At 39.5% G+C, this 24,800-nt stretch overlaps 1 gene segment (V, D, J or C); it reads left to right on the forward strand.

The window, feature by feature from the left end:
* Window positions 1-9,145: 9,145 nt before the first annotated feature.
* On the forward strand, window positions 9,146-14,040 carry LOC308117887 (Ig kappa-b4 chain C region-like). The segment is given in 3 exons: window positions 9,146-9,169; window positions 12,650-12,731; window positions 13,531-14,040.
* The last annotated feature ends 10,760 nt before the right edge of the window (window positions 14,041-24,800 follow it).

Genomic DNA, 24,800 nt, shown 5'->3' on the forward strand with positions numbered 1-24,800 from the left:
TCCACCCCTCAATCACTTTTTTATGGCTACAAAAACCAGGTCATCATGCAGAGATGCAGTATAAAAAGCCTTTGCATCACAGATAGATACTCGTGCCGCCAGAATAAAAACCTTTATGGATGAAAAGAATCAAAGTTCAAGTCTCCTTCTGTTTCAGCTTCATAAAAAAATCCGCTGTTATTCCCAGAATTTCTGGGGGCCGTGGACGGTGACAAACGTTTGTTTTTCGTGGTTTGAAAATAATATAATGGCGAATAACATCATCCTGAATCCTTCCATGGAACTTGTAGTGAGCACAAGTAAATTGTACCGGACCTCTGTGTGCTTGGAGCCCTGCGGTGCGTTCAATGACCTCTAGGAAAAGTTCCACTTGAAAAGTGTTTTGACAATAAATCTGCTACCACATCTCTTTATCTTCTCCTTTAGCCATTGTAGGTTGACAAAACCACTATTAAACAAACACAACTATAATATTGTTAATGCAGCTCGCTCCAGATGCAGTCAGCTGGCGCTGGAGAGTGAACTCTCTGACGAGCCAATCAGAGGGCTTGAATACGCTGACGTCACCCGAGGCCTGCTGGCGGGTCCTGAGTCACCAATATCTATTTGTGTCATAAAAGCCATCGGCACTGGGTTACTTCACCTGATGAAGAGTCACCTACAATATCAAGAAGTTCTGAGGATCAAACCTGCTGTTTATTAAAGGTTTAGACATTTTGAATCATAACTGAAGTAATAAACATAAAAGAAACAGTTTTTCTGAGAAAAGGAGAATAAGTCCCAGAGGAAAATCTTTTGGGATTTTTATCTTAACAGACATTGATTGGCAGAGAGCTTGGTTATTGCCATACAAATTTTGTATTGTCAATCAAATTAAGCAAGTACATATTAATATTTTGCACAACATATATTTAACAAATGTAAACTTATCCAAATTTTTAGAAAGTGAAAAATAATTACCTTTTGTAACGGCGAAAATGAATCATTAAGTCATTAATTGTTTTACTGTTCCTATTCAAATAACTTATGGATTCAAATTGAGAATTATATACTGTGTAAAACTAAAATCATGCTCAAATTGATTGTAAAAGTGTAATTGCATATTTTAATTACAAAAATAAAGACACAGAATTTATAGTTGATTTAATAATTCTAGTTGGAAAATTTCACATTCGCAAATGCAGATTAGCAAAGGTAAACCCAGATTATGTTCAGTTTTATATTGAATTTAAAGAAACACATTAAAACACTAAGTAACATAAACACCAAAATAAAGCATTAAAACTATTGAGTTAATTAAAGAATTATTCCAAAAAGAATAATGAGACCCTCTGCTTCCCTCGTCCCTTTTGTGTTTTCTTTTTTTTTAATTATACTTTTCTTTTAAAATAAATAATGTCATCCTTATTTGTATTTGTTATAGTTATCTTTATAAGTTCATACCATGGAGCTTAAGATTATACTAATGTATTATTTGTGAGCATCGTCTGTTAAAATTGTTTGTTTTTGTTGTTTGATGTTTGTTTGCTCTGTTTGGATGTTCCCCCATTTGGGCAATAAAGTAAAAAATGAAATAAAATAAAATAAAATGAATCAATTAAAAAACAAAAAGAGCATCAATATCAAAACCTGATTGGTTGAAGCAGCAGCGTGACCGACACTTATTTCACGTTGCAGTTGCAGAGGGGCCAGAATGAAAGTTTTTTAGACGTCTTTCTTGGACGTTGTCTGGATGTCTTTTCTGGACATCATATAGACGTCAATATTTGACATCCAGAAGACGTCCTCAGACGAGCCAGAATGAACGTTTTTTAGACGTCTTTCTTGGACGTTGTTTTCACGTCTTGTCTGGACGTCTTATGGACGTCAATGAAAATACGTTTGAAAAGAGAAAGGACAGGTCATCAGTCTTCCACAGGACACACACAGACACTTCATTTAGCATTAACATTACATGCAGTTTTTAGGAATGTGGGAGGAAACCAGAGAACCCTGAGGAAACACAAGGAAATTCCACAAACACCTCCAGCTGGATTTGAACCCACAACCTTCTGTCAAGCGAGAGCGCTAAACAGTGCAGCAATGAGAGCATTAACAATGACAATGACATTTGATAATGCTGATAAAACAATGACTCATGTACATAGTTGTATTCACCAGATGAAAAGTTATCAAAGTGGTGAGTTTCTCCTTGGAGAATTAAAAAGTCTGAAGTTTGACTTTATTCTGAGAATATTATATTAAAGTAAAATAAATAAAATCAGGATTTTGACTTTAAAGACGTCATTTACAAAACGTTAATGCATCTTTAATGTGTCCAGAATCATCGTCCGTACATGGAAAATCAAAGAATTGGGAATAATTTTATCACATCTAAAACTAAATGAGTGGAAACGCTGGCGTTAACAGCCATACGGTTCAGCAGAAATCAAGGTCAGATGTTATTAAGTTTGTGGCTGAAGCAGCAGGAAGATTTGTGGGAGTAAAGAATGACTCCCCACAGACACTTCATGCTTCTAAGAGGGTGAGTCAGGAGGGGTCAGTCCAGAAGTCCAGCAGCCGGTCTGACACAGGGGATGAGGAAGGTGAAGACATGGATGATGGTGACTTCATTGATGGTATCCAGGACGTTTCCTTTTTTCATAATGGTCTGAGGAAAGGAGAGGTGGAGGTCTGCACAGCAGAGAAAAGACAGAACATGTGAGAGAAGAGACAGGAGAAGAAGCTCAGAGCAGAGGTGGTGAGGCTCTGAGGTCAAGCGTCCAGAGGGATGGACAGTCCACAGAGAGGTTGAAGAAGTGAGGCAGTGTCAGGGCTGATGTGTGACAGAAGGACAACAGGAAGAGAGGAAGTGAAGCTTTACAAGGACGTCTACAAAATGTGCTTTGGAGTCGGTGCTGCTGCACATCCAAGTCAAAGAATCAACAGAGATTCAACAGTTTAAAATGAACTTACTACCAAAGGTCAAAGAATCTGCTGAGAGCTCAGCACTTACAAGAATCTAAAGATTGTTTTCCATCAATCAGTTGATCAATAGATGAGATATTAATCCATCAGTGTGACGATCAACTTGTTTGGCCTTTTGTCAAGAAAAGTGCCAAATTAATTAGAAAGAAAATGAGAGGGACACTGTCATGTCTTTAGGTTAAAGACATTATATGGTCCTGAAGTTTCTAAGGTTGTTAAAAAGTGTGCTATAGTTAAATAGTTAATGTAGTGACACATCTTCATCCTCTCCGTAGAGGATCGTTTTTTGTTGTAGCAGAGTGAGTGTTCCTCTCGCTCTACGATCTTTGCTGTTTTGTCTCTCGGTGAAGGTAAGCTAGCAGTACTACAGAAACGTGGCTGAAACTTCACAGGAACACGCTGTGTCGCTCTTAACACTTGAGCCTAGGGAAATTTTCGTCTTTGTAAGTATCTGTGGGTCATGTATAGTTCAAAATGCATCGGTTGTTGTAGTGACTGTTGTGTTACATGTGTATATCGAATTCAGTGTGTTTTCCATGCATGTATAGACAGTAATTGTTCTTTTTTCTGTATGTTTACAGTAACCACACTTTCACACACTTTCACATATTTACACACACACACACACTAGAAATCACTAAAACAAGAAAAGCAAGCCTTGTGCACAGTGTTTTCTTTGATGGTTCGCTGGCTGTCTAGCAACACACTGTCACGTGTTGTGAGGACAGCATAGACACTTTGGTTTAAAGTAGGGATGTCCCGATCAGATCGCTAGATATCGGATCGGGGCCGATATTGCTGATTTGTAAATGATCGGGAATCGGCAAATCCAGCCGATCGCCCCGCCGATCTAATTTAAAAAATATATATATTTTCCCGTCAGCTGCCGTAAAGCGAGCCCCGTTTGCAACCTGCCGTAAACTGAGGTTAGCAGTCTAAAACCATTGAGTGGATAAAATGTCAGCAGTCTGGAGGTATTTTAAGGTTGACAACCAAACCAGTCCAGCGGCCAGTTGGACTATTTGCTTCGCCACAGTCCCGAGAGGTGGAGCCCCACTACTTCGTTTAACACAAATAATTTGATAAGACATCTAAAAAGTAAACATGCGGCGGAGTACGCTCAGCAAAGACGATCATCCGTGGAAAAAAAGATGACGTAATCGCCCCCCTCCTCCCCCACCGTGGTCCTAAACGTCACCTAACAACCACAACAATCACGGACTTCAAGCTAGACCTAGATATATATATATATATATAGAGAGAGAGAGAGAGAGAGAGAGAGAGAGAGAGAGAGAGAGAGAGAACAAAAGAAACCCAGAAAACGTTCAGATGTGCATGGCTATACATTGCATTTGACAATTATTATTGTATAATTGTACTACTACAGTATTTTTGTTATTGCTATTCTTATAATTATTGTATTCTCATATTATTATTTTATTTTATATTAATTGGTATTCTCATTGGACTATTATTATTGCTATATTATTATATTACCTTATTATAATTATCTAATGCTGTTTATTATTATTAGAGTTTTTATTATTGTATTATAGATACTGGATTCTTATAACATTATTGATATTATTATTATTATAACCATTACTACGGCTGAGTATAGCCAGTAACCTATTTGGCCAAGATAACAGTATTATCACAATACAGCGATTCTACTCAGTATATCTCTGGAAATTTCATCCACGATACATTAAAGGGGACATATCATGCTAAATCCACTTTTTTAGCTCTTAAATGCATTTTGTTGTATATTTAGAGTGTTTAGAAGTACAGAAAAGTTCAAAGTAGTCTCTTCAGGTGCTCCGTTGATATCTTTATATTCTGTTTTGGTCATATTTTGCAATCTGTTTCGATTTTTCTATTCTCTATGACGTTTTTTGAACAATGACGTCACAGTATTCGCAGCAGAACTGCCAGATTAGGACATCGACTCCAGGCCCAACACTTCGAGCAATCCGCCATTTTTGTTTCTCGCTGCGATTTTGTAGTCCAACCTCAAGGATGCCGAAGTTACGAGAGGATAAGTGGAAATGTTCGGTTGTTGGATGTAGTAACCCACAAGCTTCGTTACACCGTCTCCCAGCATCAGAACCTTTTCGAAGTGCCTGGTTGAGTTTTATTTTTCACAGAAATGTACCCACATCTGTGGGTAAGGTCATTTTTGTGTGCGCGAAGCACTTCAAGGACGACTGCTTCAGCAACCTCCGCCAGTATAAAGAAGGATTTGCCGAAAGACTTGGTCTGATTGAGCGGTCAGTTCCTTCTATCTATGGAGACGACGAACAGAGCACTTCGGTAAGCTGTATATAACGCTAAAAAGTGTGATGATAAGACGTCCCTGTCATTGTTTTGTTAGCATTAGCAGTTGCACCGTCTTCATATGTTAGCGCTGTGTGCTCGTTTTAGATCCTATGATCCTATGATATGGCCTACGTGATTTAATTTAGTGTAAATATAGTGACACACCATTGCGTTACATCCATATGAAGACGTTGTTCTGCAGGTGCATCATCGTCATTTTCATCTCGCTCCGCCGGGTCCGACTCTGGCTCCAACATGTATGGCTGGATGGACAAATCTTCCCTTGTTGACATTTTGTAAATAATGTGTGAATATAAAGTTTCTGTGCCGCTAGATAATTGTATCTGTTCTTTCAAACTACAAAGATGGCCGAACAGGGTGGAGTTGAACCGAGTGTCACCTCTGCAACCTGGAGAGGAGGCGGGGTATGAAGTGTCTCATTTGCATTTGAAGAGACCGCCCCAAAACGAGTTGCTCTCAGAAGCACATCAGAAAAGGGGTAGAAAAGGGGCCTGTGGAGCTCTAATAATGAGGAATTCAGACCCAAGCATTGCAGTTCCGCTTTATATAGACCACAACTGTATGATTTATATGTAAAAAGGAAGGATTTAAAAGCATGATATGTCTCCTTTAAGACGTCTGTCTATCTGAAGAAATTCACAATTTATTGACTGAACCCACTTCACAGGAATTATACAACATTGTCAATCAATTTCACATGAATGACAGCCCAGTACAACACATTAACACAGTAAACAAAGTGTGTACTGCACATTAACACTCACTAAACAAAGTGTGTACTGCACATCAATGCACACAAACAAAGTGTGTACTGCACATCAATGCACACAAACAAAGTGTGTACTGTACATTAACACACACTAAACAAAGTGTATACTGCACATCAATGCACTAAACAGAGTGTGTACTGCACATTAACACAGTAAACAAAGTGTGTACTGCACATTAACACACACTAAACAAAGTGTATACTGCACATCAATGCACACAAACAAAGTGTGTACTGTACATTAACACACACTAAACAAAGTGTATACTGCACATTAATACACTAAACAAAGTGTATATTGCACATTAACACACAGTAAACAAAGTGTGTACTACACAATAACACACACTAAACAAAGTGTATACTGCACATTAACACCCACTAAACAAAGTGTGTACTGCACATTAACACACACTAAACAAAGTGTATACTGCACATTAACACCCACTAAACAAAGTGTATACTGCACATTAACACACACTAAACAAAGTCGCTACATGTATGACGTTTTTAAAAAATCAAACAGTTTGGAAATCAGTTTAAAATTCAACTTATAATTCTACTTAGAGATTTAGGAAACCTCTTTCCATCGTCGATGTTCATTCACCCCTGCCGCCACCACCACCGGTTCAAGATGGCGGAGCTGTTGACGCGTCCCTCCCCAGTCGCCGAGGCGTCTACTCTTTATTATGTCTATGGTTTTCTCTATTAAGAAGTGTTTTTTGAATTGGGAAGTGTTTTCTGTAGTTTGCAGCGTTTTGCACTTCCAGGCCACCGTAGTAATCAGTTACTTTTTACTCTGATTTCTGATCACAGCGATAAGTAATAAAGTCACAATTGATTTTAATCCAACCAAAACTTACATCATGTGTGTTCAGTACCAGTGTTGATGGTAACATGTCACGAATCGCGTTAAGAATCGGAACCAACAAACATCACCACTAAACCTTAACATTGCATCAACAACACATCTGCAGAGATGTTACAACTTAATTTAATCAATCAATCAAATAAAGATTATTTGTCCCTGGGGGGGAATTACGTAAAAGTTTGCATAGAAAAAGCAGCGCAAATAAATAAATAGATGAATAGATAAATAGTTCAACAACAGACTACAACTACCTCACCGGGTAAATAAATACCAGTAGTTAAACACTGATAATCTTTAGTCTTCTTTAGGATTATATGATGCATTAGCAATTCTGAGTCGTGGAAGTTCAATAAATGTTGTACTTTTTTCATTCAGCTCACAGTATTGATGTAAATCAGTAAATAATAAACGTACCAAAGGATCTGGACAGGCGGTGCAGTGGTAAAGCCTTGTAAATAGTGTCAGTGAGCATTCAGGATCTCTCATCAATCTTTGATTTCTCAGGTGAACTCATAAGGAATCGAAAGATCAAAGGATGTCTCACACAAACAAACATGTCACAAAGGGTAATGACTTTGATACAAAGAGTTTTGTCTTTTATGATTTATTTATTTGTTTATTTATGAACATGTGCAAAAATAACAAACAAGAGAAACAAACAGACTTATTGTAGCACACAATAACATGTTAGCTCATCCACAAACCACAGATTAGCATGGTAGCTTGTTTATGTAGCACATGATAGCAGGTTAGCTCATAAACAAGGACTTTCCTGGTATTGTGTAATCCTGGTGTGAATGAAGCAACAGTGTTCTGACCACCTGCAGTTAGTGATGTCATCACAGTGGGCGAGAGGACGGATTTTATCCACATATTTTGGAAAAAAACTCATAAAATTATCATTTCTTGAGAGGAAAATGTGCTGTCTTTCAGTCTGTGTGGGTTTGGAAGCAGACAGACGTAAACTTTAGACACTAGGAGGCGCAGTTTGATGCAGACACACGATTTTGCTCCATCTGACTCATTTATAAATGTCGCTTGAAATCGCTGGAACCAAAAAAAATGACAGCATTGTTCTCTCTTGTCAAAAAAGTATTTTTTTATGATATTTTCCCAACAAGCGTTGCAATGTCTTGCTCGGCAGGTTCTTGACGTGCTTCTGATCTGCTCATTTTGTTTATCACAGTCATAGTTTAGCCACAGTGGCCACTTGTTTGGAGTGATCTGTCACGGCTGTTTTTGAAGAGACATTTTGGTTTTCCCATGTATTTGAATGAGAGGAGGAGGATGAGGGAGGAGGAGGAGGAGGAGGAGGGAGGAGACAGGAGGGAGGAGGCGGGAGGAGGGATGAGGAGGGAGGAGGAGGAGGGAGGAGGAGGAGGAGGGAGGTGGAGGAGGGAGGAGGAGGGATGAGGAGGAGGAGGGATGAGGAGGAGGGAGGAGGAGGAGGAAGGAGGCGGGAATCGGTGTTCGGAACTTTGACAGCTAATAAACATGAAACCGCTCGACGAATGACAAAGTTGAACTGAATTATTGAGCAGGAGAGTCTCCTCTGTCGTTTAATAGTGTTTTGGAGCCGATACGATATTCGCCCTCAGAGGAGATAGCGTTTATCTTGTTCTGAAAGGCGGACTTCCTGTTGGATTTAGGTCTGGGGTATCAGGTGATTTTTAGATCCTGATGAGACCAACAATTGAGTTTTGGTTTGATCTCTCTACGACATTGTGGCCGTTTTAGTGTTTCTAGGTGGCACTAGAGAGCACATTTTGGCACTCTGGGGGTTATTGTTTACATTTTCCTATATTTTTCGCCAGTCTTGATGAGTGTGCCAAATTTGGTGAGCATTTGAGCGTGTTTAGGGTGTAACATTTATTTTCCCTCAGAGGTAATAGCATTTGCGTGAGGGCCTTTTTTGGATGAAAATCTTACTTTGGAAGGCAAAATTCCAAACTTCCTGTTGAATCTAGGTTGGGGTATCAGGTGATTTTTAGGTCCTGATGAGACAAACAATTGTGTTTTGGTTTGATCTCCAGATGACATTCCTACGGGCCGTGGTGGCCATTTTAGTGTTTCTAGGTGGCGCTAGAGAGCACATTCTGGCACTCTGGGGGTTATTTTTTACATTTCCTTAATTTTTTTGTCAGTCTTGATGAGCGTACCAAATTTGATCAACATTTGATCGTGTTTAATGGGTCAAAATGTGGTTCAAAGCCGCGTCAGGAGTGGGAAAAAAACAATAATAAGAAAAACATATGAAATACAATAGGGTCCTGGTCTTTCAGGCTTGGTCCCTAAAAAAAATACCATGTGCAGCAATAACTTTATTATTTGATTATATATCCTCCAGGCACTTTCTATCACTTGTCCCATTTTCCCAGAATTGTCCAGAGACTCTGTGGCAAAGATCAGTCGTTCCTTTTTATGTCTTTTCTTCATGTCAGGAGAATTTTCCTCGTAAGAAAACCTCATGGAGACAGAAAACACAGGAATCAGACTGAGAGCGATTTGAGAAAGTTTAAGACCATTTTATTACATTATTCTTGCAAGAAGAGACAAAGTCACAGTCCAACCTCTGCATGATTGTCCAGGAGTTTGTCTCACTCTGAAGTCAGACAGCGCCCCCTAAAGGCTGAAATTGTTTTGAGTCTGCATGAAGGACACCAAAAGCAGCAGAGATGTTTGAACAGTGCTGACACAGGTCATCCTTCAACACAGACTGAACATTACACATCATTCTTTATGAGACAAAACAAGATTTCCATAACACTTTGTAATATGTTTGATATTCAGACTTTGGTCTTCTGTATTGTGTCCATTGATATTTAGTTTATTTATTTTCTTTTTTAACTGTCTATGTCTCTCTAGACCAAAGAAATAGGATGAGTTTCTTTCGCCAATGAATAATTGGTCTAATTCAGATTGAAGCTTGTTTAATTCTATTGAGTCTTCTCTTGATAGAACATTCTTTTTACCCAGACTGTTTAATTAAAGGACGATGTTTTGCTGTTTTTGTTTGTTTCTTTCAATGATATTTTTACTGATTTTAATCCCAAATTCATTTACTTTAAATTTGAAACTCTCCCATTTACTAATAGAAAACATTTCCAAGGGCTCAAGCTCTAAAATCAGCTGTTTTACTTCCTTACAAAATACAGTGCTATCCAACAGTGTATTATTACATTTTTAAATCAACTTTATGCTGGGACTATTCTTTGGAAGTACCAAGGATAATGTTATTATGCAATGGTCAGTTAAAGGTGAGGCAGAGATGTCCTGTTTGTTCAGAAACTCTTCAGAACACAGCAATGTGTTTGACTCGATCAGTGTTAGCCCCGCCCACTGAGTTTGATGGACGAGTTTAACAAGATAAAATTAATTCATGAAGCCGTGCAACACCGGACCATGAAATAATTAAATACATCATGGAATAATTATAGATGTTTTTACATAAAATGAATTAATTTTAATTCATGGATGACACATTTAATGACACATTTATGTATTTAATTCCAATTTAAATTAATTAATGACACATTTAATTAATTATTGAATGGTTTATTTCATTATTTAATTTTGGCACAGTCAGCCCTCCATAGGAGCACCACCTGATGAACCAGTGAAAAATAACTGCAGGCAAAGTACATTATTAATCCTTTAAGATCATCTATAGTATTTTATTTTCTGTGAATATAGCTTCCTCCTGAGTTGCATATTTGTGTGTGAGGATTGAACTTCCTGGTTCTTGGTCTCCTCTTGCTGCTTCAGGCTGAGTTTTCTCCTGATCCACACTGATGGTTGCATGAGTTGGACCAGCTCCTCTCTCTCAATGCAGTTTGTATTTCATGCAGTCAGATGTAAGTGTTCATGCTCAGGCTGTGGTACATTCATTCAGATCACATGATCTTTATGGAGAGTGGGGCTTGCAGCCCGAAGCCCTGCTCCAGGATGATTTAGAAGCTCAGAGCTGATTGGCTGGCGTCAATGGAGGCACTGCTTGACAGAACCAGAGTGAGTTGTGACGCCAGCTTATGCGCCGCGAGAGCTAACAGTTAAGAATCCAAATGAATGAGGTTGATTATTTACTGGTGTATAAATGTAAAACTCTGACTTTAGAGGAGAAACTGGAGGTAAAGTGAGTGTAAGGTCATAATAAAATCTGTGTAAGAATCTCACTTGTAAATCAATATGCTGCTCGTCTAGTGGAGGAATTCTTTCCTTGCAATCAGTAGGCCCGTGTTCAACTCCCCACCGAGACACAGTTTAGTTTATTAAATGATTTAATCAGAGGCTATTCCCCGTGTTAAACCTTTTCACAAGATGGGATCCTACAGTATATGGTTGTCATGAAGATGTTGGAGCTAAAAACTTCTGCACAAACTTTAGTTTGGTATTAAGTGGTGTTGAACTCTGCGCTCAGTAGACCTGAAATAAAATCTCACCACCAAGTATTTACATGTTGAAACACCACCGCCTCTGGTGAAGAAACATCTGATCTCAATAAATAAATTCATTAGTTCAGTTTATGTTAGAGATTTCTAATGTGTGTGTGTGTGTGTGTGTGTGTGTGTGTGTGTGTGTGTGTGTGTGTGTGTGTGTGTGTGTGTGTGTGTGTGTGTGTGTGTGTGTGTGTGTGTGTGTGTGTGTTCAGTGAAGTGTATCAGTGTGCAGCAGTCAGTTTCTGTTCAGTCTGACTGAGGGAGGTTTTTGTACGACGGTTTTTCACTGTGTGAACACCCTCTGACTGTTGATGGAATGAGCACTCTGACAGTAATAAACTGCAGCATCTTCAGCTTGAACTCCACTGATGGTCAGAGTGAAGTCAGAGTTTGATCCACTGCCTGTAAAACGATCTGGAGTCCCTGAATCTCTGGAGCTGGCCCAGTAAATGAGCCTTTTAGGAGGTTGTCCATCTCTCTGTTGGTACCAGGCTAAAAGGTGATAAGCACTATAAACATAAACATTCTGACTGGTCCTACATGTGATGGTGACGGAGGCTCCCAGAGCAGAGCTGACTGCTGCAGGCTGAGTCACTGTGACCTGGCCTCTGGACTCTGAGGAAACACAGACAGAAACATCAAGCAGCCTCATGGTTTTGTGGGCTTCATTTCAGAGGGACGGATGTTGACAGAGGAGAGGAGTTTGATTCTCTGGACTTTACCTGTGAAGCAGCAGCAGAGGAGAGTCCAGATGAGGACGCAGATCACACTCATGTTTCTGATGAGGAGGATTTCTCTGTCTTCTGTTGTCATGAAGGACGGCTGTCAGTCATCCAGTCTTCAACTGTCAGGACTATAAACTCTCCCAGAGCACTGGAGCATGGTGCTGCTGATGCAAAGTGGTTCTATGGAAATGTTCTGACTGACTCCAACAGGGACCTGGATCACTTTCATCTCTCACTTTCACTCTGGATTCAAACTTTTATAAGAATATTAAGGAATTAAACTGAATAATTAAAGATACGTCTGTAGTTTTTACTTTTTATTTTCTAATTTTGCTGTTAAATCCCTTCAGGAATAAATTCCAATAGACATAATAGAAAAAAATAGAAAATGATCTTTAAAACAATCTCTATAAATATATGTATTTCAAGTAGACATTGCAGATGAAAGAACTGTTCTCTTGTGTTCCGTTAGGATCAGGTGGTAAAAGTTGTTTTGGTGAGTTTGTTGGTTTCAGAATCAGAGAGTGGCGTCTCTCTACAGTCAGAGGTTTTTGTACAGCGGCTCAATGAGTTTGTATCACTGTGGTACACGTTCGGTGGAGGAACCAGACTGGATGTTGGAAGTAAGTTTATTCTCCTTTTAATTCTTTCAACTAAATAATTCAAATTCCTACATTAAACCTTGTTTTGAATGATTTGAGATTAGAAAGATGTTTTTTTTTTCTTAATAATTATTGTAGTGATCAAGTTTTAATCTCCATTGATTTCATGTAGTTTAGCTCAGCTCTGTTTCACTTTAATTTGATCACAGAGAAAAGTTATTAGTTTTAAATTTACACCGGATTAAAATCTCATTAGGATTAAATGACAAAACCAAAGATATTGTCAGTCTTTAAATGTGCTCAGTTAGAGCCTGATGGCTTTAAAATGTATTATTAATATTGTTATTTTACAGTAAAATAGAAATACTGATGATAAATGTTGTAAAATGATGAAAACCTCTTGATATAATTTTCACTGTTTTTTTTTTTCAAATTTAGCTCCTAATAATTGAAAATATTAATTTAGATTTGAAGTTCATGTTAAAGTTTCCAGTCATGAGTTGTAAAGTGTAAACTTTCTGATAACGTTGATGCAAATGAGGAGTAAACGTTGAGACATCAGCTTGTGTTCCTTCCTGTGTAGTTTGAGGTATTTCAGGTCAAAGTGTTGGATGATTCTCTCTGTGCTGATGTGCATGAGAGGCTTCTTAAAGGGAAGTGAAACAATGTGTGAGTGAGTGACTGCTGGAGCAGAAAAAGCCTCTGACAGCAACTTCTTCCAGGACCAAATCAGCTGTCTCCCACTAAAGCTGTCCAGGTGTGTGCTGGTTGATTGACAGCTGGGTGCTCCCTGTCCTCTAACTTGATTGGTGTCTCCTAGGTGATACCCGCCCCACCCTGACGGTGCTGCCCCCCTCCAGAGAGGAGCTGCAGCAGGGGAAGGCCACGCTCATGTGCCTGGCCAACGAGGGCTTCCCCTCAGACTGGAGTCTGAGCTGGAAGGTGGAGGACAGCAGCAGCAGCAGCAGCAGCAGCAGCTGGGAGGAGAGCAGGAGCCCCGGGGTGCTGCAGAAGGACGGCCTCTACAGCTGGAGCAGCACCCTGAGGCTCCCTGCAGACCAGTGGAGGAAGGTGGGCTCTGTGACCTGTGAGGCCACCCGGGGCTCCCAGACTCCCCTCAGAGAGACACTGAGGAGAGACCAGTGTTCCCAGTCCTGACCGGACTCACTGGGACTCTCACACTGCTTTTACTCTCACACTGATCTCACCTCTGTCATTCACCCTCTTTCACTTTCTTCTATCATCAAAGCAAACTGACTTCATCAATATTCATCTTCTTTCATCATCATTTTCTTCAAGCTTTGACAAAATAAAGACAGTTTTCACCTCAATCTTTGGTCTTTCATGACTTTTTTACAACAATAAAATCATCATGGCAAAGCGGTTTAGAAGATGGATGAATGTAAAAATATTATATGAGAGTGTTTATATCCTCACATCCTTATTTATATCTTTCAATAAAAGCTGGAAGTTGAAACGTATTTGCATGTCCTATAAATGGTTGGATTAGATTGTAACAGTGGCAGCCTTGCATTTCAGACCTCGGCCTTCACTAGTGCTGGTCTGAGTCAATCCACCCCTCAATCACTTTTTATGGCGACAAAAACCAGGTCATCATGCAGAGATGCAGTATAAAAAGCCTTTGCATTCCAGATAGATACTCGTGTTGCCAGAATAAATACCTTTATGATGAAAAGAATCAAAGTTCAAGTCTCCTTCTGCTGCTTTCACTACTAATCCACACTCTCAGTTACAAACTTCACCAATACAGGTGATTCTTGATCTTCTTGAAGATTCATTGGAGCCAAAAAGAAGTTCCAGGAATATCAGGAGTGTCAGGCCCATTTCAGAACTATCTTCAGATGCATTAGGTCACATTAAGAACGTCAGGAATGTGGCTGGAATGATGGAAAATGATTTTGGTAAGTGTCAGATAATACTGCGACAAGAAGAGTGGAGGATTTAGTGGAGGAGTGTTCTTCACCTCTGATCTCTGACTAAAAGAAACAGACTTTCTGATGCAACATACATCAGAGGGATTTCTTCATCCCATCACTTTTCTCACTGATTGGTGAGTGAATTCATTCGTTTTTGTTTATTTGGCATCTAACTGGTGTTTATAACAGAAATTACAACAATTGTAATAACAGGTTCATTTATATAGCAGTTTTTATACTTCAAATGCAACAGATCACAATTAAAAACAATAAATGGATGAAATAAGAACAGAAACCAAAGCAGCACTGAAACAACAATTATGGAATTTAAACAGTAACAAACTGAACATCTCTCCCTGGATCTCTGTCTCTCTCTCTCTGTGTAAATAATTAGATAGCTGGTTTTACACTTACTTTTTTCAAGAGTGCTTTTTTATGTGACCCTCAAAACAAGTTTTTAAAATCCCAGGCTTAAATTATACTACAACCACCTTGACTACTATTACTATAATAATAATGATAACAACAATAATAATAGTAATAATGGTAACATCAGCTAAAATTTGCAAATAAAACAACTTTTACTGACATCGTGCAAAAAACCTGCGATGGTTCCGGCCCTTGGTTTGGCATGCTGCTCTGATTTTGGCCCTCGGGGGGAAGTAATTGAGGCCTGATCTATATTATGTCTGTAGTGGAGCAGGTGTCAGCATAGACATATACACTAGACGCCACGCAGCCTGTGTCCGCCCACCGCTCCCATACGTCAGAGCGGCCGCCATATTGTGAGGGGCAAGTCTGACCCGTCAGCCTAAACAAGTCTATGTGACAGCGAAGTGTTTTCTGAAGAAAACCACGCAAATATACATTTACATGACTGTGAAGAATCATTGCTTTCATTTTTAATTTATTAAATTAAAAATTATTTCATTTATTTATGTATTTAATGTAGCGTACTTATAGAAAGTATTGAGAGGAAATGGAAGAAGTTTGCAGATGGGACATTAGGACGCTGTCCTCTCCTTTTAGAGCAGCAACATGATGGAGCCATGACAAATACCGTATTTTCACGACCAAAAGGCGCACCGTACTAAAAGGCGCAGTCTCAGTTATGTGTGCCATTACTGCATTTAACACACACATAAGGCGCACCTGCTCATAGGGCGCGGGTTCCATGCCCACACTTCCCCCCTTTAACGTTCTCATGGTGTCCGCATTACAACAACACACACACACAAGCATACAAGTGTGCGTATTTAAAAATAGAGCGGGAGCAAAACTGAGTTTGGTTGTGCTTTATTTAAGTATTGATTACAAAGTACTAACATTTTTTTTACCTGTAATCGTCATCAATCAAACCCATCGAACTCCTCATCCTCTGTTTCTGAATTGAACAGCTGCGCTGAATCTCCATCAAACATACCAGGTTCATTTTCTTCACTGTCAGAGTCACTGTCAGAGTCACTTTCCGTGCCGTGCGGCTCCTTGGAAATGATGCCGGCTTTTGCGAAAGCTCGAACAACAGTGCCAGCAGACACGCTAGCCCAAGCATCTACAATCCATTTGCAAATTGTGGCGTAACTCGCCCGGCGCTGCCTTCCACTCTTAGTGAAACTGTGGTCTCCATCGGTCATCCATCGCTCCCACGCCGCTCGCAGCCTTACTTTGAACGGCCGGTTCACACCGATGTCCAGCGGTTGGAGTTCCTTTGTCAGGCCTCCCGGAATGACAGCAAGCTCAGAGTTCATTTGCTTCACTTGGTTTTTCACATCGGCTGTGAGATGGGCACGCATAGAGTCACAGATCAACAGCGATGGTGATGCGTGGAAAAAACCACCTGTTCTCCTTACATACACCTCCCTCAGCCACTCTTTCATCATTTCCTCATCCATCCAGCCCTTTTGATTTGCCTTAATGATGACTCCTGATGGAAACTTCTCTTTAGGCAAAGTCTTTCTCTTAAAAATCACCATAGGCGGCAGTTTCTGTCCATTAGCATGGCAGCTAAGCACAACAGTAAAAGAAGACTTTTCGTGCCCCGTTGTGCGTATCGCTACCGTGCCGGTCCCCTTCTTCTCCACAGTGTGACTCACCGGGATGTCGAAAGTTAGCGGCACCTCGTCCATGTTAGTGATGTGGCTGGGCTGGATGTGTTTGTCGGCGATGTGTTTGCTGCAGTAGGAGCGGAAGATGGCCAGCTTTTCATTATAATCCGCTGGAAGTTGCTGCGTTACCGTAGTTCTGGCCCGGATGGAAAAATGGCACCGTTTCATGAAACGAAAGCACCAAGACGGACCTCCTTGGAAATGTTCAATTTTCATTTCTTCTGCTGGCGTTACTGCTTTTAGTCGAATGGTGACCGTCGAAACGCTTCTCCCACTCGTTCTTTGTGCGATGATCCACTGCTCGAGTCTTTCCTCCAACTCGGGCCACCTCGCCTTATGTCCGCGGAAACTCAGCTGCGTCTTCTTCACCTGTCGGAGCTCGTTTTCCAGCTTCCTCCACTTGCGAACCATCGATTCATTAATCTTAAATTCTCTCGCGGCTGCTCGATTTCCATGTTCCTCCGCGTAGCTGATGGCCTTCAGTTTAAACTGTGCTTCATAAGCGTGTCTCTTCGCCATTTTCAGGGTTGTTAAAACAACGATGTTCTGCATAACGCACATACCCGTTCATTTATATACAATCCACGCCCACACTTCCCCCTTTAACGTTCTCATGGTGTTCCCTACTACGTCCGCTTTACAACAACACACACATAGGGCGCACTGCACCATAGGGCGCGCCGCACATTTTGAAGAAAATCTAAGACTTTTATGTGCGCCTTATAGTCGTGAAAATACGGTACTTTGTCATCGTTTATTGTTTCATTTACTTTTCTTTACTTTCATCAACAGACAAACCAAATGAAATCTGTTAGCTGAAAGTCAAAACGTCTTTGTGGGATCTGAGAGTTTTTCCTGAACATTCAGTCACAGTAGAATATTTCCATACTTTGTCAAACTCACCTTCAGATGCTCCAAGTCGTCAGGCTTCAGGTCGGACCGCAGAAATGAGCCGGGAGAGCCGGGGTTCAGGTGTATTTTCACCTGGAAGAACCAAACAAAGACAGATCAGGCACTCATGATACAGCTCAGTCATTTCAATAAAAAGGGATTCATAGCAGTGAGTTCAATATAGAGAAACTAGAGGCCAAACTGCAGCTTCAGGATTTTGTGATGCATTAAAGTACCAAAAAACCCCAACAAAATCCTTCATATAATCATATTGAAAAGGGAAATTTGTTGCACTTATATTCAAACTCACCTTACAATGTCGGTGGGTGCTGCCTCCTCCTCCTCCTCCTCCGCCTCCGGCAGCTCCACCTCCTCCCACCTTGCCTCTTCAGCCTCTTCGGCCAGCACCTTTCTGCGCTCGTCTTGCATATGGGTCGCTCCAGAAGACAAAGAGAATTCACCTTAAAACCTAGAAGCCAAGACGACAAGTCAAGTGTAGAACCGCTTTTCACAGTTTCAGCTGCTTCAGAGCTCTTGACATGCAATGTGACCAACTGATGCTTTTCCTCAAATAGACTTCAAGCTTTTGTTGCGTTTCAGGTGTCCGATTACACGACAACGGCGCTCGAAGCCACTGAAAACACAACTTTTTGAAGATGGCTTCCAAGGTTGAAGATTTCAAAAACGCTTTGTACTCCATTGCCGTGTACAAGGGGGGAAACCATACTTATCTGTGAATGTGTGTCGTTTCATTAGAAAAATAATAGCAGCCACTAACGGCCCAACATGAATGTTGAATGAAGTAAAGGGACGTCGTTTTCAGAACGATGTTGTGTAAATGTGAAACTTTTCTGAAACAAAAACGGGAAAACTCTGAGTTTTCACTTGTTATCACACTTGTCATGTAAACGGGGCTTTGGTCTGTGTTCAAGGGAGGAGTATTAGATTGTTTTCTAGTGAGTTCTTAGCATCTGATCCAGAAAAACATCTACAGAAAAGCATATACTTATCCTTTCTTGAGCTCAGGGTTAATTTCACATTTAAATCGACAGCTTTTGGTTTGCTTAGCGTTTGTTAAAGGAAAATAAGTTATACATGTCTTCAGTCAGCAAGTAAGCAAAGAAAACCTTGGTAGAAAGGTTCTCCTTTTGGAAATCTAGAATCAAAAAGTGAAGCAAAAAAATGTTTGTCATAACCTGTGATGAAACTTGTAAGAGATGGTGAGGTGTAAAGGAATTCTAACTGGTCTTGTTATCATGGTGCAGAGCAATGACACAAACACAAATGAGTTCAAACAAGATGAAATTGTTGTTAGTCAAATCACAAATGACAGCAACTGTTTATATACAAGAAGGATAATCAGGGTTTTTGGAAGTTTTAAAAATGATTTATGGACAACTAAAACAATAGTAGTTGTGTAGATATTCACACTGCAATAAAGTGAGACTTTAAGGCTGAAGATACCTCAGGGGTTTAATCATTAGGTGACCTATTTAGAGACAAAAGACACTTTTCTTTGAACAGTAACCATGGTGACATGGCTGGTTGCCATTTATGAAGTACATCCTGGACTCAAAGAAACCAAAGGCAAAATACTAAATATCAGGATCTTTTTAAATTGAGGCTGTATTCAAAGACTTTGTCACAAAGTAAAAGTTTCTCTGAACATGCCATCAGACATCTGATGTCTTGAAGAAAAGTCAATGTAATTATATCTCCAGTTTCCTCGTCCTTTTCTTGAAACTGGGAACTGTTCCAATAACACACATTTCCCACGTCATGTCATTACACAACATTTAGCTCAAGAGTATGAATGACACACCAAAATAATACAAACTCTTTCTACAAAGTATTAAGTGACAAATTCAATGGAGATTGTTTTTGATGAATAAAGTGATTTCAAAGAAAAAGTCTTAATTCCTTCCAAATCTAATACAATTACAGTCATTCAAATGCACCATTTCTATAAAAAAACCTAAAGAACAATAACTGTATTGTGACAAATGAGTTCAAATCACACTTTCATTAGAGATGAGGGGCTTTATTTTACAAGAACAATAACTAGTCAGTGATGTTCTACTTTCTTCTGTTCAAACCAACAGCTGCACCTCTTGCACCACCAGCTGCCAAGAGGTTTAACCAGATCCTCATTGAATACTTTCATACATATTTTAAAGAAGGCTTTTCACCTCATACCAGGAAGTAGAGTATTGAATTGAAATCACAAGGGAATCTTCCAACACTTACTGTTTCTGCTGGACGTTTTGAGAGCTGTTACTCATGATGGCATCTCCATCGCCATCAATGAGCCTGGAACGCTGTCCAGGACGGTCTCTCTGGGCCCTGTCAGACCTGGGGCTTGAATATGCTAAAAAAAGAAAAACATTAATCCTCAAGAACAAAACATAGAGATTTCTAATGAATTCAAGTTAGCTGCTTTGATTTGCAAAGGATAAGCTGAGGGATAATGAAGCCTGACACTTTCATATACATTCTCTTGGTTTGACCAATTATTTGGACGCATGTACTCGAAATCGGTTTTGCATTTTTGGCTCTTAATGATTAAAAATTTCAACTGAATCGTCCTCTTCTTTGACAATTCCCTTTTCCTGTTTGCAAGGTTTCAGTTGTTATTTGGCAACGATTAATTGTTTTCTCCACGTTCCCTGAGGTGGAAGTATGGTTCTGAATTCCTAAGCCTGTAGTCACAGTCATGAATTAAAACATTGGGCTGTCCTAACATAAGCATTGAGCACTCATGAGATTTAAAAAAAAATCTTAGGTAACACTAAGGTAATCTACAAATTGAGGAAAAAATGAGAAGGGTTGTTAAATATATAATTTTCCCCAAAATAATGGAAATGGTGACGGTTCCAATAAAGCCCGAGATTAAACACGAAAACAGATTTTCTCTCATTGGCCTCAGCCTTTTGTTTCTTCTCATTATCAAACTGAGCATCTGATCACCAAACAGCCATTTTCTATTGTGACTGTCAAGCATGGAGCACATTAGGTGACATAATGAGATCGCAGAGTCCTGGACACAATGTTACTTATCTCTTCGAGTCATGATATCGGTGCTGCTGACTTCTGTTCTCATAGTTAAGTCAATCAATACGTTGAGTCTAAGCTTATAGAACTTTTCTTGTGCTCCAATAGACAAGATATCCTCCTCTCGTTTAGCTCTGTTTTGCAAATGCATGTGGCATTAACAAAGGTACTTTTGAGTTATATAGCACTCAGAGATCAAAGGAGAGCAAATGAGAGCAAAGGAGAGCAAAGGGGAGCAAAGGAGTGAACATTTTATCAAAGCAGAGCAAAGGAGAGCAAATGAGATCAAAGAAGATCAAAGGAGAGGCTCTTTACTCAATGTTTGACCTACCTCAAATGTATTAGGGACGTGTTGAAAAACCATAATCTACGAAAGAACTCTGTCTTGTGTCTTTTCTGTCAATAGACTACAAGTGCCATTAACCCCGATCACGAGACTTCGCACCTCTTGAGCCACCTCTCTTAAGACTGCACGGCAAAGAAAATGGAGTCTCCGTTTGGCAATCCCGCAGTCTCAACATCATCCCAGAAGCCTTCCTCAGCTTTAACATGGAATGGAACTCAGTAACTGCCTGCATCACCAGCACCCAGCCCGCCCTCCTCCAGGCCCTGTCAGCCTAATCCCCTGCTCAGGCAGAGCATCCAACGCTCTCTCACACACATCCTGTTTGAAAGGTGAGAATAACTTTACACACTTGTATGAAACCCACAGCCTGTTACCTTTTGATTATCTCCATAGTGTAATTTAAGGTGTTTCTTCCAAAAAGATATTGGCATACACGCAATAGAAATTTACAATCAAGTCATAATATGCAACAGGAGATGAGATGCATTTGAAATTCATGACCCTCAATTCCAGTCACCAGTCAAATTTAAGTTGCAATTTCATTATATGTATGATTATCGGAGTATCCTGACCCACATTTGCATAAACATTTGACTTTCACCATCATTTATTTTACAATAGTCACATGAAACTCTTGGCAGTTAAATGTGAGCGGCAGTCAAAGGTTGAGTGTTGATGTCACTATTTGTTCACTAACTCTTTTCATTTAAGGGTGTGTGAGTGTGAGGATTTGAAGATGTTAGAGAGTGAAGCTGCCAAACTTGTCGCAAGCATTGAGATGGAGATGTTGGACATTTTTCGAAACAAGTACAGAACTATACTGTTCAACATCAGGGACCCAAGAAATGAGGTCAGTTGATCGAACCCCTTTCAGTTTTAGAATCTCCACTCTACAGTTGACCAGGACTCATGATATGGAAGATGAGTTTTGTCCTCTATTCCCATAAATCTTGGGCTGGTTAGGGATTCCCATTGTAGCATTGATGCAAGAATTCATGACTGAGCAAGATCATGACACTGGCTGGTTCTTTGTCCAGTCATGAAAGGTCTAGTTCATTAAATATATTGTTTTGCATACTAAATATTAGCACAGTACTATAAACTCAATCAAAAACACGATCATGACTTTATCTTTGGTGTCTCGTTCAGAAAAAGTTATCAAAATGAAAGAGGATGAATATACAGACAATTTGGCAACTCACAAAAAGACCAGGATGTTGTGATGTGCCTCAAACTAGGAGATTATTCAATATATACATTCCATCCATCTTCTTTACATGCTGCCTTCAGTTTGTCATAATTAGACTAAAATATCAACAAAAAAACAGATTTTTATTTCCTGCATGTCAACCTCTCTTCTGTTTATCATACATTTTGAATTGATGCCAGTTGATTTCATATGATCTCAGGTCTGCAGAGTTTGACTTTATCTTGAAATACTCTCTTCTGTCTGATGTTAACACTGACTACAAGGTGTGTGGAGTGGCTTAAGGTTATCAACTGAGGTTTGACTGCTCTATTTTGTATCCTCGTCTAAATGAGCTGTACCTGTTGCTTGCAGTGTCAATACGCTGACAAATTACATCACGGCCAAGTCTATACTTTAAATGGGCTGACAGTGTCTCTGCATCAAGATCAGGAGTGAATTTAGTGGCTAAAACACTCACCAATTTCATCCCAATCACTTTGATATTTCCATGCACATCAAATAAAATCTCACCACCAAGTATTTACATGTTGAAACACCACCGCCTCTGGTGAAGAAACATCTGATCTCAATAAATAAATTCATAAGTTCAGTTTATGTTAGCGATTTCTAAAGTGTGTGTGTGTGTGTGTGTGTGTGTGTGTGTGTGTGTGTGTGTGTGTGTGTGTGTGTGTGTGTGTGTGTGTGTGTGTGTGTGTGTGTGTGTGTGTGTGTGTGTGTGTGTTCAGTGAAGTGTATCAGTGTGCAGCAGTCAGTTTCTGTTCAGTCTGACTGAGGGAGGTTTTTGTACGACGGTTTTTCATTGTGTGAACATTGATGTTTTTTGAAGATTTCCTGAGAACATTTAAAAGCAGGACGTCTCATTATCACTCCATCTCAGGAAGCATGGTAAACTGTTGACACAGTGTTATGAGAAGATGAGTGAATATACCACCTAGAAAAAGTTCCTCCTAAACAGTCCTTGTTAATCCAGCAGCTAAAGATTCACATCGAGCAATAACAGAACGACTGGAGGAGGTTTACGACATTTGAATGGAAGTTTTCAGTTTCACTGCTTGAGTCCCACATTTTTTAATGAATGAATGGTTTATTTAATTTACAGTGCAAAACTTAAAATTTGGTGCTTTCAGTTTATAGTACTGAAATGTTTTGACACTATGTTAAAAAATAAAAGGCTTATTTTTGCCTTTCCCTTAAAAAGTCCCATAAAGTTACCCTGAACACCAGTAATACAAAATAAGAGAAAATAAGTCAAACTTGCTTCAAGTTATTTTTCTTAATCATTTCTGATTTCAGTGGTTTTACATTGTTGGCAACTTCCTGTGTTTGGTCACATCCTGTCCTCTCCAGTCCAATCACAGCAGAGAATAGTCCCTCCTCTCTCCAAAGGCGGGCTCAAGCCTCCAGCCTCCAGCCTCAGGATGCAGACACTTCCTGGCTCCATGTTTCCATATTAAAAGACGATTGTCTCTGAGTATCAGTGAAACCAACATGGAGGCAAAAGCGCCTGGAAGAATGTAAACCTCTTGTCTCTGGAACAGTGAGGCTGGAAATGACAACATGGGAGGATTATCAAGTTAAAACACTTCAGCAACTACATTTTTAGAAATATGAACATCTAAGATGTTTAAAAAGATCTGTTGCACTTCCTTTTTTTATTGATTTTTTCAAATAAGGACATGAGTATGGTACATGCAGTGTTCTTATCTTACAAATACATTTCCAATATCCGTTTAGAAGGACATAAAAACAAAAAGAACCAAACAACTAAATGAAAACGTCAACAAATGTGGGACCTTCCCTTCTCTTCCTCCTCTTTTCCTCCTATTAATATAGTCTTTTGTCATTAAGTAAATGAAAACATAAATAAATAGATTATTGATAAATGAAACTTCTCTTTTCCATTCCTACTTTAAACAGCCGTCCCTCCATACAAACAGCCGTACTGAAGGTCTGTTAAAAAACCTTCCATCCAATCAAGAGAAGGAAAAAGAAAGAGAAAGATGGATGCCCTCCGTCTCCTTCCTAGAATGTATGTCTCCCTTTATACCTCTTTATTCTTCTCCCCCTTTCACTATGTGTCCAGACACCCGCTTCTTAAATTTCTAAATAATGTAATGAAATGATACTAAAACAAATCTGCTTAATGCAAACACAACAAGTAAATACCTTAGTTAGATATGTTAATTCAAATCAAAACAAACAAACCAGTAGATGTTAATGAGAGTGGTTTGTAAATAATGAACTAAGTCCCTTGTGGGGTGATTCTGTTTGAATCCTCCTTTGTATATAGGGAGACCACAGGTCTTCACATTCCTTCCCTTTGTTTTTGAACCTTGCTCTTCCTTCTTCCATATTCAGCACATCTTGGATTCTGTCCCACCATTGCTTTATGCAGGGGGGGTTTGGTTCCAGCCAGCACACTCCAGTCTTTTATATTTGATTAATAAGTGATGTTCTAATCATTTTTTGATTCTTTGTTGAGACATTTTTGGGTAAAAAACCCAATAAAAATCATTTCAGGTCTAAATAAATGTTTTCATCCAAGATTGT

This window comes from Lipophrys pholis, assembly GCF_963383615.2.
Source record: "Lipophrys pholis genome assembly, chromosome: 12".
NCBI classification, from domain to species: Eukaryota; Metazoa; Chordata; class Actinopteri; order Blenniiformes; family Blenniidae; genus Lipophrys; species Lipophrys pholis.